The following is an 18,120-nucleotide window of genomic DNA, read 5'->3' as shown; positions in this document are numbered from 1 at the left end:
AATTCATTCTCTGTTGGGATGATGGTTGGAGGGAAGTCAGGGCCAGTCGCTGGTGACCTGAAGACATCTAATTGATGGGCTATAAAAGTATTACACAGCAGGCAACAGCACACAATTAAGTTCATTGGCTGTTTTCCCCTAAAATCAAATCCCCTTGAGGTATACATCGGACTTCCCCATTTTCCCGCATTACCCACCAAGTATATCCGGGTCCCTGAGCAAAAGCAATCCCACGAGTGGGTTTGCCTTTACCTGAAGCAGGAATAACCCAGACTGTCTTCCCCAGCAAATTTTCATGTGCACCACAGGAACTTTGTCCCCCTCTACAATATGTAAAAGTTCTGACTGGGCTGGGCCAGCTCTATTGACCGATCCTCTAGTGTTGACCAACCATGTGGCCTTTGGTAAGTGTGTATCCCAATGCTTGAAAGTTACCCCACCCATTGCTCTCAGTGTGGTTTTTAACAGCCCATTGTACCGTTCGATTTTCCCAGAGGCTGGTGCATGGTATGGGATGTGATATACCCACTCAATGCCATGCTCTTTGGCCCAAGTGTCTATAAGGTTATTATGAAATGAGTCCCATTGTCTGACTCAGTTCTCTCTGGGGTGCCGTGTCGCCACAAAATCTGTTTCTCAAGGCCCAGGATAGTGTTCCAGGCAGTGGCTTGGGGCACAGCGTATGTTTCAAGCCATCCGGTGGTTGCTTCCACCATAGTAAGCACATGGCGCTTGCCTTGGCGGGTTGGTGGGAGTGTGATATAGTCAATCTGCCAGGCCTCCCCATATTTGTACTTCAGCCATCGTCCTCCATACCAGAGCGGCTTTAAACGTTTGGCTTGTTTAATTGCAGCACATGTTTCACACTCATGAATAACCTGGGCAATAGTGTCCATTGTTAGGTCCACCCCTCGGTCACGGGCCCATCTGTATGTTGCATCTCTGCCCTGATGGCCCGAAGTGTCATGGGCCCACTGGGCCAAAAATAATTCACCTTTATGTTGCCAGTCTAAGTCCATCTGAGCCACTTCAATCTTAGCAGCTTTATCCACTTGTTGGTTGTTCTGGTGTTCCTCAGTTGCCCGACTCTTGGGTACATGTGCATCTACATGGCGTGCCTTCACCACCAGGTTCTGCACCCGGGCAGCGATATCTTGCCACAGTGCAGCAGCCCAGATGGGTTTTCCTCTGCGTTGCCAGTTGCTTCGCTTCCATTGCTGCAACCACCCCCACAGGGCATTTGCCACCATCCATGAGTCAGTGTAGAGATAAAGTACTGGCCACTTTTCTCATTCAGCAATGTCCAGGGCCAGCTGGATGGCTTTCACCTCGGCAAACTGACTCGATTCGCCCTCTCCTTCAGCAGTTTCTGCAACTTGTCGTCGAGGACTCCATACGGCTGCCTTCCATCTCTGATGCTTTCCCACAATACGGCAGGACCCATCAGTAAACAAGGCATACTGTTTTTCACTTTCTGACAGTTTGTCAGAGCCTCTTCAGCACGCATCACCTCCTCCTCTGGTGACATTACAAAATCTTTGCCCTCTGGCCAGTCCATGATGACTTCTAGAATGCCTGGACGACTGTGATTTCCTATTCAAGCTCGTTGTGTAATTAGTGCAGCCCATTTACTCCATGTAGCATCAGTTGCATGATGTATAGAGGAGACCCTGCCTTTGAACATCCAGCCCAGTACAGGCAGCCGGGGTGCCAGGAGGAGCTGTGCTTCAGTGCCAATCACTTCCGAAGCAGCTCGAACCCCTTCATAGGCTGCCAGTATCTCTTTCTCAGTTGGGGTATAGCTGGCCTCAGATCCTTTGTACCCCCGGCTCCAAAAACCAAGGGGTCGACCTCGAGTCTCCCCTGGAGCTTTCTGACAGAGGCTCCAGGTAGGACCATTTTCCCCAGCTGCGGTGTACAGTACATTTTTGACATCTGGCCCGGTCCGGACTGGTCCGAGGGCTACTGCATGAACTATCTCGCGTTTAATTTGCTCAAAGGCTTGCTGTTGCTCAGGACCCCATTTAAAATCATTCTTCTTCCGGGTCACATGATAGAGAGGGCTTACGATCGAACCGTAATTTGGGATGTGCATTCTCCAGAACCCCACAGCACCCAAGAAAGCTTGTGTTTCTTTCTTATTAGTTGGTGGAGACATTGCTGTTGGCTTGCTGATCACATCTGTGGGGATCCGGTGATGTGCATCTTGCCATTTTATTCCCAGAAACTGAATCTCCTGTGCAGGTCCCTTGACTTTACTTTGTTTTATGGCAAAACCGGCTTTCAGCAGGATTTGGATTATTTTCCTCCCTTTCTCAAAGACTTCTTCCGCTGTATCGCCCCACACGATAATGTCATCAATGTATTGCAGGTGTTCTGGAGCTTGCCCCTGTTCCAGTGCAGTCTGGATCAGTCCATGGCAGATGGTAGGGCTGTGGTTCCACCCCTGGGGCAGTCGGTTCCAAGTGAACTGGACACCCCTCCAAGTAAAAGCAAACTGTGGCCTGCACTCTGCTGCCAAAGGAATTGAGAAAAACGCATTGGCAATATCAATCGTGGCATACCACTTGGCTGCCTTTGACTCTAATTCATACTGAAGTTCTAGCATGTCCGGTACGGCAGCACTCAGTGGTGGTGTGACTTCATTCAGGCCACGATAGTCTACTGTTAGTCTCCACTCTCCGTTAGACTTTCTCACTGGCCATATGGGGCTATTAAAGTGTGAGCAGGTCCTGCTGATCATTCCCTGACTCTCCAGTCTACGGATCAGCTGATGGATAGGAATCAGGGAATCTCGGTTGGTGCGATATTGCCGCCGGTGCACTGTTGTGGTCGCGATTGGCACTTGTTGTTCTTTGACTTTCAGCAACCCCACAACAGAAGGGTCCTCTGAGAGACCAGGCAAGGTGGACAGCTGCTCAATTTCCTCTGTCTCCAAAGCAGCAATACCAAAAGCCCATCGGTACCCTTTTGGGTCTTTGAAGTACCCTCTCCTGAGGTAGTCTATGCTAAGGATGCAGGGAGCCTCTGGACCAGTCACAATGGGGTGCTTTTGCCATTTCCTCCCAGTCAGGCTGATTTCAGCCTCCAGTACAGTCAACTCTTGGGATCCTCCTGTCACTCCAGAAATATAGATGGGTTCCACCCCTTGACAGCTTGACGGCATCAGGGTACACTGTGCACCGGTATCTACTAAAGCCTTATAATTCTGTGGGACTGATGTGCCAGGCCAGGATTATTCTTCGTTATCAAAGGAGCTGGAGTACAATCAGCTCTTCCACTCCATCTGGGGGCCTGCTCACCAGAGACTGAAGCCGCAGCTCTCATGGGATGATGAGTCTTGGGCCTTGCTCCCCTCTTCAATTCACCCACCCGTTCCTCCAAAGCTGAAGTAGGTTTTCCGTCCCACTTTGTCATGTCTTCTCCGTGATCCCGCAGGTAAAACCATAGGGTGGCCCGTGGCGTATACCTCCTGTATCTTCTCTCTCAAAGAATAGGACGCCTTTTGTTAATAGCTGAGACGTGTGTTGGTACACGTGAGGAGCTGGATAAATCAGATAGATCCTCCCTCAATTGTTTGAGATCCTGGGACAGTTTTTCCACAGCTGCGGTGATGGAAGGGGTGAGGTTGTCTTCGAACTCTCGGAGTTTATGAATCTTTTCATCCACTGTTAGTGGTACTATATCATTCCAGGTTACTGTTGCCAATGAATGGGCATATGATGATGGTGCATTCCATGTTAGTTTTCACCACATGGGTCGTGTACATTCGACTTCATCTGGGTCTATGGGTGCATCCCCATTATTTGGCTTGATGTGATAGATCATCTCTACGATGGCTGATTCCCTCAGAGACTGGATGCCTTTGTCTGAAGTAGTCCACTTGGCCGAACGACTCATAACATTGTCCTTGTATGGAAACCTTTCTTTCACAGCTGCCAAGAGCCGCCTCCAAAGACTGAGGGACTTTTTCTCTCTTGCAATTGCTTTGTCAATTCCCCCTTCTCTAGCAAGTGATCCCAGCTGCTTGGGTTCACTATCTTCTAGTTCGTGACCATCGGCCCCATTGTCCCAGTATCGGAGCAACCAGGTGATGATGTGCTCCCCTGGTTGATGGGTAAAATCTTTTCGCATATTCCGTAGCTCGGTTGAGGTCCGAGGTCGAGAAGTCATCTCTTCTTCCTCGTCGTCATGTGATGATGACTCCTGCTCAAATGCTGGACCAGGTGGTGAATACATTGTTTCTTCATCTTGCTATACCCTCCTAGCCCCCCTCTCAGACCAGCTACAGCATCATTTGAGAGTTTTGAAGTTCTTGAATGGCCTTTTAATATCGTTGAGACCTGTTTGCTGATTGTGATGGGGATCACCATGTTGGCACGCATACAGAGTGTGTTTTGCCCACAACCATTTCGTCTGATTTCAAGAGTTAAGCAGAGTCAGGTTTGGGCCTTGTCTGGGGTTAAACGATGATATAGGAGGGTAAAAGAATGTCTCCTTCAGAGGTTGACCACTCGAGAAGGAGAAAAAAGATGTGAAATTGCTAAGCACCTTTATTATATACCTCCCAAAGTATAAAAGTGGTGACCACACTGGGAACATAAGTCCGATCAGTTTCATGATCAATGATTCTGTTGTATTACAAGTCATTATAATAAAGTACAATGAAACAAAAACCTTAGCCCAAGCCCCACACTTGAAAAACACTACCACTGCAAATGCCGGCTGTATGTAATGTACAGAGTTCTGAACCTGTGAGATCAAGAGGAACAGCTTTGAGAGCCAATAAATCAGCATTGTGACTATAAATACAGTCAGATCTGTCATTATCTCAACCCTTCGTGCCCCACGTTGGGCACCAAAAAGAACTGTCGTGGCTTAAACCAATCCACACAGGTCGTCCACTCACCCCCCCCCCCCTCCCCCACTCCCGGAGGGATGGGGAGGAGAATCAGGAGAATGTAAATCCCACGGGTTGAGATAAGAACAACCCAGTAACTAAGGTATAACACAAATCACTGCTGCTACCGCCAATGATAATATTGATAAGAGAAAATAACAAGAGAATACGATACCACCGCCAAGCGTGTTCGACCCCCCCGAAGAGAGACTGTGCCCTTCCGGGTAACTCCCAGTTACCTCCCTGGGCATGACGTGCTGTGGTATGGAATACCTCTTTGGCTAGTTTGGGTCAGGTGTCCTGTCTCTGCTTCCTCCCGGCCTCCCCTCGTCCCCAGCAGAGCATGAGACTCACAGAGTCCTTGGCCAGAATAAACATTACTTAACAACAATTAAAAACAATCGGTGTTATCAACTCTCTGCCCAGGCTGGAAGTCAAAACACAGAGCTTGCACCAGTTACTAAGAAGGAGCAAAATGGCTCCTGGTAAACCCAGGACAGTACTTGTCTTCTGTGCTCCTTGCAGGGCAAGGAGCAAGGGAGCTTTAACTTCTCTAGCTGCAGTCACTAAAGAGCTGATCATTCATTTGCAGTCCTGCCAGAAAAAACAGCAAGAGCATGAGAAGTCAATCAAAATCAGTTAAAAACTCCTCATTGTTTATTTGTCTTGAGGATGTCAAGAGGCCAGTAGTAGTAGACCAACAGGAAACTGTCTTACAGCAAAGATCACAGTTCTCAGCTGTCACCCCGTTCACCTCCAAAAGGGAAGTTTCTCTATTCTGTGTTCAGCAAGGGAGGTTTGGTTTTATTTAATCATTAATATTTTCAGTACATGTGCTGCATCACATTTGCATGAAGGTTTGGGGCTTAAACTCCAAGGGATTTGGACCTCAAAACTCAGGGTATTCAGTATGCAAGCCAAGCAATTGGAAACATGGATTTGTGCTTAAATGAAATTATCAAGCCATTAAGCTTCCTCTGTTTTGGTCTCCTCCTTTGCAAATAAGGGATATGACAGCATAGATAAAGGAGGTAGTTCCTAAGGTCTACAAAGCATCTTGAAGTCCAAAGTGATATCTAAGCATCCTTTAATTTTATTTGGCCTGCTCTGGTTTCTAGTCAAAATGAGAGAAATACAAAAAGATCTTAAGTCAGTTATGCTTTTGTGTTTTGGTTTTTTTTTTTTTTTTTTGCTTCAATTTGAAGCCCTCAAAATGAAAGGGGGGGGGGGGGGGGGGGGGGAGAGGCAGCGAGACAAGAAATATAATCTGAAACTAAAAAGGAGACTTGAAGATGACCAAGAGAAATGAAAACCTCAAAAGTAGTTTCTAAAATAATACCCATAATGTCACCCTCTTTCTCTAGAGCTGCTTTTTTTATTTTTTTTTTTTTTTTTTTTGTGGGGAGAGGCAGATTGCTTTGGATATCTGTCGTGGTTTAAACAAAGTCACACAGCTCGTTCACTCACTCCCCCCCCTTCTTTCCCTTCCTCTACTCCTAGAGGGACGGAGAGGAGAATTGAAAAGAATGCAACTCCCATGGGCTGAGATAAGAACAATTTAGTAACTAAGGTATAACACAAATCACTACTGCTACCACCAATTATAATAACGATAAAGGAAATAACAAGAGGAAAGAATACAACACCTCAGCACCAGCCGACTGATAACTCGCCCCCCCCCCCCCCAACCGAGCACCGACCGATACTTCATCCAACCCCGCAGTGCCCTCGCCCTTCACAGAATCACAGAATCACAGAATCCCAAGGGTTGGAAGGGACCTAAAAAGATCATCTAGTCCAACCCCCCTGCAAGAGCAGGGTAACCTACAGTACATCACACAGGAACTTGTCCAGGCGGGCCTTGAATATCTCCAGTGTAGGAGACTCCACAACCCCCCTGGGCAGCCTGTTCCAGTGCTCTGTCACTCTTACAGTAAAGAAGTTCTTCCTGATGTTAACGTGGAACTTCCTATGTTCCAGTTTACACCCATTGCCCCTTGTCCTATCACTGGATATCACTGAAAAAAGCCTAGCTCCATCATCCTGACACCTACCCTTCACATATTTGTAAACATTGATGAGGTCACCCCTCAGTCTCCTCTTTTGCAAGCTAAAGAGACCCAGCTCCCTCAGCCTCTCCTCATAAGGGAGATGTTCCACTCCCTTAATCATCTTTGTGGCTCTGCGCTGGACTCCTTCAAGCAATTCCCTGTCCTTCTTGAACAGAGGGGCCCAGAACTGGACGCAATATTCCAGATGCGGCCTCACCAAGGCTGAGTAGAGGGGGAGGAGAACCTCTCTCGACCTACTAACCACTCCCTTTCTAATGCACCCTAAGATGCCATTTGCCTTCTTGGCCACAAGAGCACATTGCTTCCGGGTAACTCTCAGTTACGTCCTGGGTATGACGTGCTGTGGTATGGAATACCTCTTTGACTAGCTTGGGTCAGGTGTCCTGTCTCTGCTTCCTCCCGTCCTCCCCTCCTCCCTGGCAGAGCATGAGGCTCAGAAAGTCCTTGATCAGACCAAACATTTGTGTTATCAGCTCTGTTCCCAGGCCTAAAGTCAAAACACAGCGTTGCACCAGCTACTAAGAAGGAGAAAAATGACTGCTACTGCTGAACCCAGGACAGTATCAGTTTTTTTGGGAAACTGAGGCTCACAGCTGTATCCTGAGTTGCCGCAGGTTATTCATGCATGACATCGCTGGTGCAGAAAGCTTAAATTTCCAGGCTAGTGCTTTAACCTCCAGGCCGTAATGTTTCTCCAGGGGTGTCTACTCAGTTGCTCAGAATTTTATATTGAGAAGAACCAGCTTCTGACCAGACATTTAGAAATTTGCCCTGTTCACAAAGCAAATTTATATATTTTTTTTCCTCCCTGTATGTGGAGGGTTTCTGGTCCTCAGTGGCTCATTTCTCTGGAAGAGGTTAAAAGAGCTTCCTGCCAGCCCCATGACATAGAGTTTCAGTGAAGAAGTGATCAAAACCAACTCGGTCTGGGTAAATGTCTTGTTTGGGTGTTTGTAATCTGATTCATCTTGATTTTTATCTTCTCAAATGGGGTGGGAGGGATGGCTGATAGCAGTTCAAAGAAATGCAGTTCCTAGCATCTGGGGCTGAAAGGAGGGATGGTATTTTACAGTAAGGGCTATCAACATCGCAGCATTCGGTTGCTTGCTCTGTTGATGTAACATTTTGCAACTGGGCTAGCAGCTCAGATTGTTCCTGTTTCCTACAGGACACTTTGTGTGTTTGTAATATTTTAGGAATTACAGATATACTTCATCCTTCCCCCATCGACTTTACTTGTTACCCCTCAGGCAAATACGATAAGGGAGCCTAGGTGAAAGTGAACATCAAATGTTAAAAAGATGGTGAAATAGCATTGGTGGGAGTTGAAGAAAAGGAAGTTTGGTTGGAAAGATCTCCCTCAGGCTTTGAACAAAGTTGTCCTTGCCTCCCCCCAAAATGTAATTATTTTTGTCAAAGAATGAAAATGTGCAGAAATTGAAGTGTTATTCTGGCTTCAGACAGCCACAGAAAAATCTACATTGCCTTGGGGAATTTAAATGAAAATAAACATGCTTTTTCTGGCTACATTTGGCTAGACAGGAGAGATTATTGGGATTTGGGTTTGGTTTTTTTTGGTGTTTTTTTTTTTTTTGTTTGTTTGGTTTGTTTTGTTTTTTAAATTGACACCATTATTAAACCAGGTCCAAACTAAAGATTTATAAGCATCCAAGTTCTTCCCACTGGATTGATTTAGGCCTTTTAAACTCCAGGCAGGCCAGGGAGGAAGCTGGCTCCAGCAGGCAGGAGCCAGAGCTGCCACCACACTGTCCTCATCCTGCTGCTCAGCCTGGGCTGCCCTTGGGCTGCCCCTGGCCTCCTGCTGGGAATTAAGGGGCTTTCAGTTGTGCTTTGTCTCCTTTGCTGTAAATTAAGCTGTCTCTGTGGCTGCTGGCTATCTCCTCATGCTCACCACAGCCTTGCCTATTACCACTCTGATTCCTGTAACTTTAGGTCCAGCTCTTGCAGGAGTATGAAGGCATAGGCTTAGGTCAAGTCATAAATAGTGGATTTGTGACCCACTGTGACTTGGGGGTTTTTGAATTTCCAACCTGGGTGCTGAGACAGCTGATATGAGGAGCTGGGAAAGGCAAATGGCCTTAAAGCACTGCTGAGGGTGAGAACCTAATAATCACCAAGACAAGCATTGTGGCCTTGCACCAACACCCATCCACTTCATGGCTGGGAGATGCGGGACTCTCAGGATGGAGGAGCTCAAGCCTTCTGCCTGCTCTTACATCTTTGACTCTTCATACTAGTGATGTGGTTGGTTTCCTCGGCCAACAAGTGGCAACAGGCCACGGTAGTCCCTGAGTGTGTTCCCCCTCTTGCTGGCATGGTTAGGCATGATATGGCACTGAGGTAGTGCTCTTCTTTAAAGATAACAAAAGTCCTTTGGCCTTTGTGAAGCTAAGATGGGCAAACACAATCCCCTGAGTGTCACTACTAGTGGTCTTGTACCTGCTGGAGGTTGAATTATCTGGATATTGATGGATGCAGTATGCCTGGATTAGTCCAATATTTGGATGGGAAAGCTTTTAAAGGCCTTAGGTTCTGTTGGCATAAGTCAAGGAGTCATGGTTGAACACTTTGGGTATGCTAGATTAGAGATGATCCTAATATTGGTTTGAAAAACTTCTCTCCAGCCCATTGGAGAAGTTCTATAATGAGAAGGTTTCTTACCCTTAAACATGGGAGGACGGAAAGAAGCACAGAGGGACTTTCCAAATACAAAAGACTTGCAGAGGGAAAACAAATCGAGGAACCCAAAATTTCTCAGCATCACACCAAGTGTAGTCATGAGAGGACAGCATCTTCCAGCCCAACATGCAGATGCAAAGTATTTCAGAACCTTGCTATGGAAAGTGGAGATGTGAAATGGTATTTCTGGGGTGGCTTGGAGCTTAAAAGCTCCAGTCAGAGATGTGAAAAATGGTATCTGCTGCTCCTTGACCTGCTGAAGATGCCATCCACCTTCAGGTGGGCATGTCAGGGGATCTGCTGGGACTTTCACTGCCAACTACAAAATGGGGAGCATCCTCATTCTCTTCACAGGATGAATTGGTTGGTTTTTTTGGGAAGCTGAGACCCTGGGGGTGTGTGCAGTGTTCAGGAGTCAGTTTGGATGCCGTTAGCTCAGTGTTGGTCGCTCCCAGCTCCCACATCTCAAAGCAAAACCACAAAATAACCCACCCCATCCCCTTTCCCAGTTTTCCATACTGCACCCCCTTCCTGTTGACTTTCTTGCAGTTCATTGTTATCCCTAAATGGGGAATTCTGATTTAATGGTGCATTGGACAGATTGAGCTTGACGCCATTCCCTTTTCCTTTGGTCCTATTTCCATAATGTAAGATGATCTTTAGCAAGTCCCCTTGAAGCACGGAATCAGACTCTACAACTCAGAGAGAGTTATAAAGCAGGTATGTTTATTACGGCGCCGGGTGCAAGGGGGATCACTCCTCCTAACTTGCACACAGAGGGGTTAAGCAAGCAGATATTTATTACACACAAACATGCAAGGGGGCCTATAGGGATGCTAGGGAGGGTCTCTTCGTCAGGAACTGTAGTGACAGGACAAGGGGCAATGGGTTAAAACTTAAACAGGGGAAGTTTAGATTGGATATAAGGAAGTAATTCTTTAATGTTAGGGTGGTGAGGCACTGGAATGGGTTGCCCAGGGGGGTTGTGAATGCTCCATCCCTGGCAGTGTTCAAGGCCAGGTTGGATGAAGCCTTGTGTGGGATGGTTTAGTGTGAGGTGTCCCTGCCCATGGCAGGGGGGTTGGAACTAGATGATCGTGAGGTCCTTTCCAACCCTAACTATTCTATGATTCTATGATTCTATTAGGTTCCCGAGAGTTCGAAGGGGATATTACAATTAGTTTAGGTACTCATTATCATAAGTCTCCTCCCTTTTGGCGCTTGTGCACTGCCCTCCGATGGTCATGGGCAGGGGTCTTCAAGATGAAGTAAGTAGTCTAGTTTATTAGGAGCCAAGAAGAATGATGAAGGATGGTGGGTTATACCAAACAGGCAAGTAATAACTGACCAGCCTTTTATGAGAAGAAAACCACCAGGCAACTCATGGGGGAACAGAATTAATGACTGAGGCTTTAAAGCTCCAAGTTCTGAGTATGCAAATGGCTGGAACTATAAAAGTGTTATAAAGAAGTGTGAACCTTGTTTACGATGCTAAGAGACCCCCACTCTCTGGGACCTTCACGCTGGCAATCAGGGAAATTGCAGTGGAGTCTGGCATAAGTTATTCTCATGTGTACCTCAAGGGGATTTTATTTTGTGGGAAAACAGCCAATGAACTCATTTTTATGCTGTTGCTTGCTATATAACACTTCTATAGCCCATCATCTAGATGCCCATCTCTGCCATTCTGGACTTTGAAAAGTAGGTATGTGCTGTCATGATCATCATCAGAGAATAAAGTAATGGGAAAACCGACAGCATCAGCAGATCTGTCTTCAGTTCACCATCGACTGACCCTGACTTCCGTCTGATCATCACCCCAACAAAGAATGAACTTTGATGAAACCAGACAAGCTCAGCAGTGTCGTCAGTAGGCAACTATCCAACACTACGCACCGTCTCTCCTTCCCTGAAAGATTGTTACAAGAGATTGAGCCTGTCATCACGGACTGGATGAATTTAGCAACTTTATAGGGATTGGTCCTGAGACAAGAGGGACACAAAATCACAAAATGGAATATATAAACCTTTAGAATCAGTTTTAAGTAATGTTAAGTTTGATGGCTTTGTAACAGTAGCAATGGAAAATTACTAAAGTGCATGATACATAGAAAAAAAAATAGAGTGCAGCTAGAGAACACACTGAGCATTCTTGTACAAGATAAATTGTTATAGTTGACACAGTTTTAAGAAAAACAGTCTAGAAGAACAGGACACAGGGATAAGGAGTATCTGGGAATGGCAGGTGTCCAGGATGGGCTACAGTTAAACTAACTGATAAGTAGGAGGATAGGAGGATTATTATGTCTCTGGTGCTAACGAACCAATTAAACTGATATGAGCATCTACTGCGCATGCTCCAAAGGCTGCCAGAAGTGATGAAGATTGTTGGAAGAAGTAAACGACCCTCAGAGACCACCACCACAATTCTGTACGCATGCGGGGAACTTTCTGGAAAATGACGTAATGTATGTATGCCCAGGGACTATATAAGGACGGCTTGTGTAGCAACAGAGAGACACACGTTAGGAGGAGCTATCCCCCGTGTCTCCCGGCGCCGCAATAAAGAATACCTGCTTGTCAGCTTGAAAACTTTGTTGGCAAGTTTGTTCCTGGAGTTTTCTCCGAATCAGTCCATGGACTAAGGAATAATATCTCTCTTTTTGTGTGTGTTTGTGCATATGTCTATATATGAGACAGAAAGCAATGGCATATTGAAAAAAAAAGTGGGATTTGAACATGATGTGAATTGTATGGAATAAGGGGTGGATGTTGTCCTGGGTTCAACTGTAACAGTTATTTTTCTCCTTCTTAGTAGCTGGTGCAGTGCTGTGTTTTCAACTTTAGCCTGAGAACAACGCTGACAGCGCACCGATGTTTTTAGTTGTTGCTAAGTAATGCTTACTCCAGTCAAGGACTTTTTAGTGTCATGCTCTGCCAGTGAGGAGAGACACGGGAAGCCGGGAGGAAACAGAGACAGGACACCTGACCCAAACTATCCAAAGGGGTATTCAGTACCACAGCATGTCATGCCCAGTATGTAAACTGGGGGGAGTTACCCAGAAGGCCCAGATCACTGTTTGGGTCAGGCTGGGTATCAGTCGGTGGGTGGTGAGCAATTGTGTTCTCTTCCCTTGTTATTTCCCTTATAATTTTTGTTATTGGTGGTAGTATTGGTGGTTTTGCATTCTACCTTATTTACTGGACTGTTCTTATCTCAACCCGTGGGAGTGAAATTCTTTCGATTCTCCTCCCTATCTCTCTGGGAGTGGCGGGGGAGAAGGGAGGGAGGGAGGGAGGGAGGAGCAGCTGCGTGGTTCAGAGTTACCAGCTGAGCTTAAACCATGACAGAGATGAAGGCATTTTTGATGAATAATGATTTCTAGCAAAGGATGTTAGAAGGACCAAATATGTCAAAAAGATGAGAACTTGGCCCATGAACTTAATATTAAGGCATGTATGGTCTGCAAAATGGTATTAGGCTAGTACTTATATTCAGTGAATGTCTCTCAAAGAGCCTGAAGTGCTCTCTTGCTTGTCTAGTCAGGTATGTGGATAGGGCCAGGGAAAACATCACAGAAAAGGTTTTAATGCAGTTCCCACTGAGACCAAAGGAACAGGAAAGTGCTAATTCATCAGAACATATGCAAACTTAGGTTCCTAATGGAGTCTCTCAAATACGAGCATTTCTGTCTGTCTGGGATAGCATTCAGTTCTTAGGAATTTTGGTGGAGAGAGGGTTATGATCAGCCTGGAGAAGAGAAGGCTGCGTGGAGACCTCATAGCAGCCTTCCGGTACCTGAAGGGGTCATACAAGAATGTTGGGGAGGGACTCTTCATTAGGGACTGTAGTGACAGGACAAGGGGTAATGGGTTAAAACCTAAACAGGGGAAGTTTAATTTAGAAGTTAGGAAGAAATTCTTTACTGTGAGGGTGGTGAGGCACTGGAATGGGTTGCCCAAGGAAGTTGTGAATGCTCCATCCCTGGCAGTGTTCAAGGCCAGGTTGGACAGAGCCTTAGGTGACATGGTTTAGTGTGCAGTGTCCCTGCCCATGGCAGGGGGGTTGGAACTAGGTGATCTTAAAGTCCTTTCCAACCCTAACTATTCCATTATTCTATGATTCTATTATCTTTATCATAGGTGAAAACAGGCAGAGTAATCATTTAGGTTGTCTGAAGTAGGTAAGGCTGTGATTAATGAGATGGAAATTTTAGATTGAATATCAATATAAAATTACCCACAGTACTTTCTTTCAGGCAAGGGGATGTATTCATTTTCAAGTGGTGGCAGTATGATTTAATCACACCATAGTTGCTGACAGCATTTTGGTCCCTTGGACTATTAAATCATCTTTCAAAGAAACTGATGGAAGGCTGAACTGGACAAACCACCAGTAACAGTAATATGACTGATTGCATGATGGAGCCAGAGTGGAATAAATAGATAATTTCCATGTCATTCATGAGAAGATATTGCTCCAGGTTATGATATCCACCTGCGTCTGCACACAATACTCCAGGTGAGGTCTCACAAGAGCAGAGGGGCAGGATCACCTATTTCGACCTGCTGGTCACGCTTCTTTTGATGCAGCCCAGGATACGGTTGGCTTTCTGGGCTGCGAGCGCACACTGCCGGCTCATGTTCATTTTCTCATCGACCTGCACCCCCAAGTCCTTCTCCACAGGGCCGCTCTGAATCTCATCTTTGCCCAATCTGTAGCTGTGCCTGGGATTGCTCTGACTTGTCATTGGAATGTGATACGTGTATTTTAATGTAATACATCATTGATGCAGGAACATGTTAGTGGTGGATGAGCATCCACCTCTGAATCTTCACGTCACTGCCACCAGCTTGAATGCTATAGAAATTCAGAGCATCAAAGGTATGATTGCAATTTGCATAAGTAGAAAAGTGATTAAAAGTTATCAATCTGTCACTCAGCTCCACAAGCAGATTCCATTTATGTCTTTCCAGCTCCTTCATAATAATCTCCTTAAGTTCTTGCCAAGAGCTACACTGAAGTAACCTGTCATTTACTCTGTCTTTTGCCAATTCAGCTCAAAGAGATGCACTGGCTGTGATCACTTGGAGTCAGAACTGCTGTATTGCAAAGCGTCACTACAGCTGCAGGCAAACTGTACCATTTGGAGATCTGCCGAACCCAAAAGTCATGGAAAAAACAGAACTGCACCACCTATGGCATGCTACCATCATGGCAGAAGTACTGCCCTGGGAGGGGAAGAGCTTTCTATGTGATGAACAGGGGCACTATGTAGGAAGGCATTCCTTGTCTGAATGGTGTCATCTTCTCTTTTTGTGGTTTCTGCTGGCCTCTGGTGTGGAAGCAGGGAGAGAAAAAAGCTGTGGAAAACACCACAGGTCACATGGGCCTGGAAGACAAGATTTTTTGTTGATGATGGGTAAATCTTCACCTGATTTAGTTTTCCCAATAGGCACTGCTGAGTGCCACAAGACCAATGAGGTGTTATAAAGCTCCCTCAGACAAGATGACATAATTTCCAGCCTACATGTGCTTTGGAAGGATAGACACCAATCTTGCATCTCTTTTTCTGCCACGCAAAACTAATTTTATGGGGCTAAAAGTGAGACCAGCTCTCCTGCTAACACTCAGGAGAAGGGGTGTCACCAAAATCCAGGAAATAAGCTCTCTAACCAGAATGATATGTTAGAAATCTCACATTATTACAGTACCGGGTGCATGGGGGATTGCTCTGCCTATCATGCACACCGAGAAGACACAGTTTACAGTTTATATAAAATCATTATGTACATATTTTGCTGAGGTGAGTAGCTCGAGAGAGGACGCCTTTAACACCGGAGCTGGGGAGAGATCAGCGTCCAGGAGCCTCAACTCAGGGCAGCCAGAGCTACCCAGGGAGCTTCAATCCCTCGACAGGACCTGCCCAGGAGCCGGCAGCTCCGCGGACGCGAGCCGCTGACTCACAGGGGGCGGAGCCAGGAGCAGCAGCACCAACCCTGAGTGGTTAAAAACCTGCCCCAGGGAGCGGTAGCGACCCGGAGCGCGGTGTACAGATCCTGATTAGTTGGTTTGCGCGGGTCGGCGAGCGGGATGGTGAGCACCCGTGGTATGGCCAGGGCTCGCTCTGGGAGCTCTGCTGTGACTGCTCTGCTCTGGCTGCCCCGGCAGTGGCCAGCGTAGGCACCCAGACAGAGCAGATGAGAGGGGAGGCTGCAGTGCAGAGCTCGGAGTGTAGAGGGTGCCTGCACTGGTCTTGTGAGGGAAAGGTGCACGATGGGCAGGGCTGCACTCGGTGCTCCCTGATGGAGGTCCTCCTGCAGCAGGTGGCTGAGCTGCGGAATGCTCTTAACGGGCTTCAAGATGTCAGGGTAGCTGAGAGGAAGGGGGGCTGCTTGCTCCAGCCCCATACTGTGCAGGGGCCTCAAGCTTCCCCTCCAGCTCATGAAGGAAAGAAGGAAGCCACCAACCTGGGAAATTGGGAATTAGTGACAAGGAAAAATAACAAAATAAGGAGGAAAAGGACAATTATAGGCAAGGGGCTTCCTCCTAAATCTGTTGTCCCCACGCAGAACCGCTTTGCTGTCCTGCAGGAGACTAATGAGGAAATGCACTTGCACCACAAACAGCCAGATTATGCACGGGTAAAGATCTCTACTGGTGCTACAAAGAAAAAGCGATGGGTCGTAGTAATAGGGGACTCTACTTTGAAAGGGACGGAAGCACTCGTCTGTCGGCCTGACCCCGTCTCGAGGGAGGTGTGCTGCCTACCAGGGGCACGGATCAGGGATGTTACAGAGAGGCTGCCTGCTCTAGTAAGTTCCACGGACTATTACCCGCTCCTGGTGATCCATGTGGGTGCTAGGGATATAGGTAGCAGTAGACTGGGAACCATAAAGAAAGACTACAGAGCCCTGGGAGAGGTGGTTAGGGGCTCCGGTGCTCAGATAGTCTTTTCGTCAATTCTCCAGGACACAGGGGAGGACCAAGAAAAAGCTAGGAGGATTGGCCAGGTTAATAAATGGTTGAAAGGGTGGTGTCATAGTCAGGGGTTTGGGTGTCTTGAACATAGGACTGAAGTTAGTAGGCCAGATCTACTGGGGGCTGGTGGAGCTGCTCTGGTAAAGAAGGGGAAGAACAGTTTTGGTAGGAGGCTTGCCAGACTGGTCAAGGAAGCTTTAAACTAGATGGGATGGGGGTGGGGGGCATCATTCCATCCCAACACACCCAGTCAGTTGCCAGCACCTATAATAAATGCTCGGAACAATGTAGATATATTCCAGCTGCTCCAGCCAACGAGCCGGCTTCAATTGGAGCTCGTCTCAGATGCCTCTATGCAAACGCCCGTAGCATGGGGAACAAACAAGAGGAATTAGAGATATGTGCACATCTACGGGGGTATGATATAATAGGCATCACAGAAACATGGTAGGATGGCTCCTATGACTGGAGTGTTGGAATGGAAGGGGCCTTGGAACTCTCAGGCCCTTGTTCTCATGGTGGACTTCAACCACCCTGATATCTGTTGGAGAGATGGTGTGGCCTGACACAGGCAGTCGAGGAGGTTCCTCGATTGTGTGGATGACAACTTCCTTCTGCAAGTAATAGAGGAGCCGACAAGGAGAGGTGCCATGCTTGACCTTGTGCTCACCAACAGGGAAGGGCTGGCTGGAATTGTGGTGCTCCAGGGCAGCCTTGGTTGTAGCGATCATGAGATGGTCGAATTTGAGATCCTCAGGACAGTGAGAAGAGTGTGTAGCAAGCTCACTGCCCTGGACTTCAAGAGGGCAGACTTTGGCCTCTTCAGGAACCTGCTGAGAAATGTTCCATGGGATATAGCACTAGAGGGCAGGGGGGCCCAAGACTCTTGGTTGATAATCAAGGATCACCTGCTACAAGCTCAGGAGTGTGCATCCCAACTAGAAGGAAGTGCAGCAGGAGGGCCAGGAGACCTCCTTCGATGGATAAGGAGCTGCTGAGGAAACTTCAAGGGAAAAAAGAGGCTTATAAAAGGTGGAAGCAAGGACAGGCGGCCTGGGAAGAATACAGGGTTGTTGTCTGGGAAGCTAATGACCAGGTTAGGAAAGCTAAGGCCCAGTTAGAATTAACCTTTGCTGGGGATGTTAAGGATAACAGGAAGGGATTCTACAGGTACGTAGTGAAAAAAAAACAGACTAGGGACAACGTAGGCCCCCTCTATAAGTTATCGGGAGAACTGGCTACACAGGATTTGGAGAAGGTTGATGTTCTGAATGACTTCTTTGCCTCGGTCTTCACTGGCAAATGCTCTGAACACATCACCCAAGTCCTGGAAGGCAGATGCAGGGACTGTGAGAATGAAGACCTTGTGCCCACTGTAGGAGAGGAACTGGTTTGAGATCATCTTAAGAACCTGAACGTGCAGAAGTCCATGGGACCTGAGGAAACCATCCTCGGGTCCTGAGGGA

At 47.0% G+C, this 18,120-nt stretch overlaps 1 protein-coding gene and 1 long non-coding RNA gene across 5 annotated transcripts in view; one reads left to right on the top strand and one right to left on the bottom strand.

Annotated features, from left to right (window-relative positions):
- The window catches only part of LOC136004235 (uncharacterized), a 29,319-nt gene extending 24,202 nt beyond the window's left edge, over nucleotides 1-5,117 (bottom strand). For both annotated transcript variants that reach the window (XR_010608307.1, XR_010608308.1), the window contains exon 1: nucleotides 5,076-5,117. This is a non-coding gene — a long non-coding RNA (uncharacterized LOC136004235). The remainder of the gene's footprint in view (nucleotides 1-5,075) is intronic.
- The window catches only part of LOC136004234 (SET-binding protein-like), a 109,128-nt gene that overhangs the window by 11,478 nt on the left and 79,530 nt on the right, over nucleotides 1-18,120 (top strand). The gene's annotated exons all lie outside the window — the stretch shown is intronic.

The sequence above is a fragment of the Lathamus discolor genome, chromosome W (assembly GCF_037157495.1).
Source record: "Lathamus discolor isolate bLatDis1 chromosome W, bLatDis1.hap1, whole genome shotgun sequence".
Lineage (NCBI taxonomy): Eukaryota > Metazoa > Chordata > Aves > Psittaciformes > Psittacidae > Lathamus > Lathamus discolor.
This window is presented reverse-complemented; position numbering and strand designations above follow the sequence as displayed.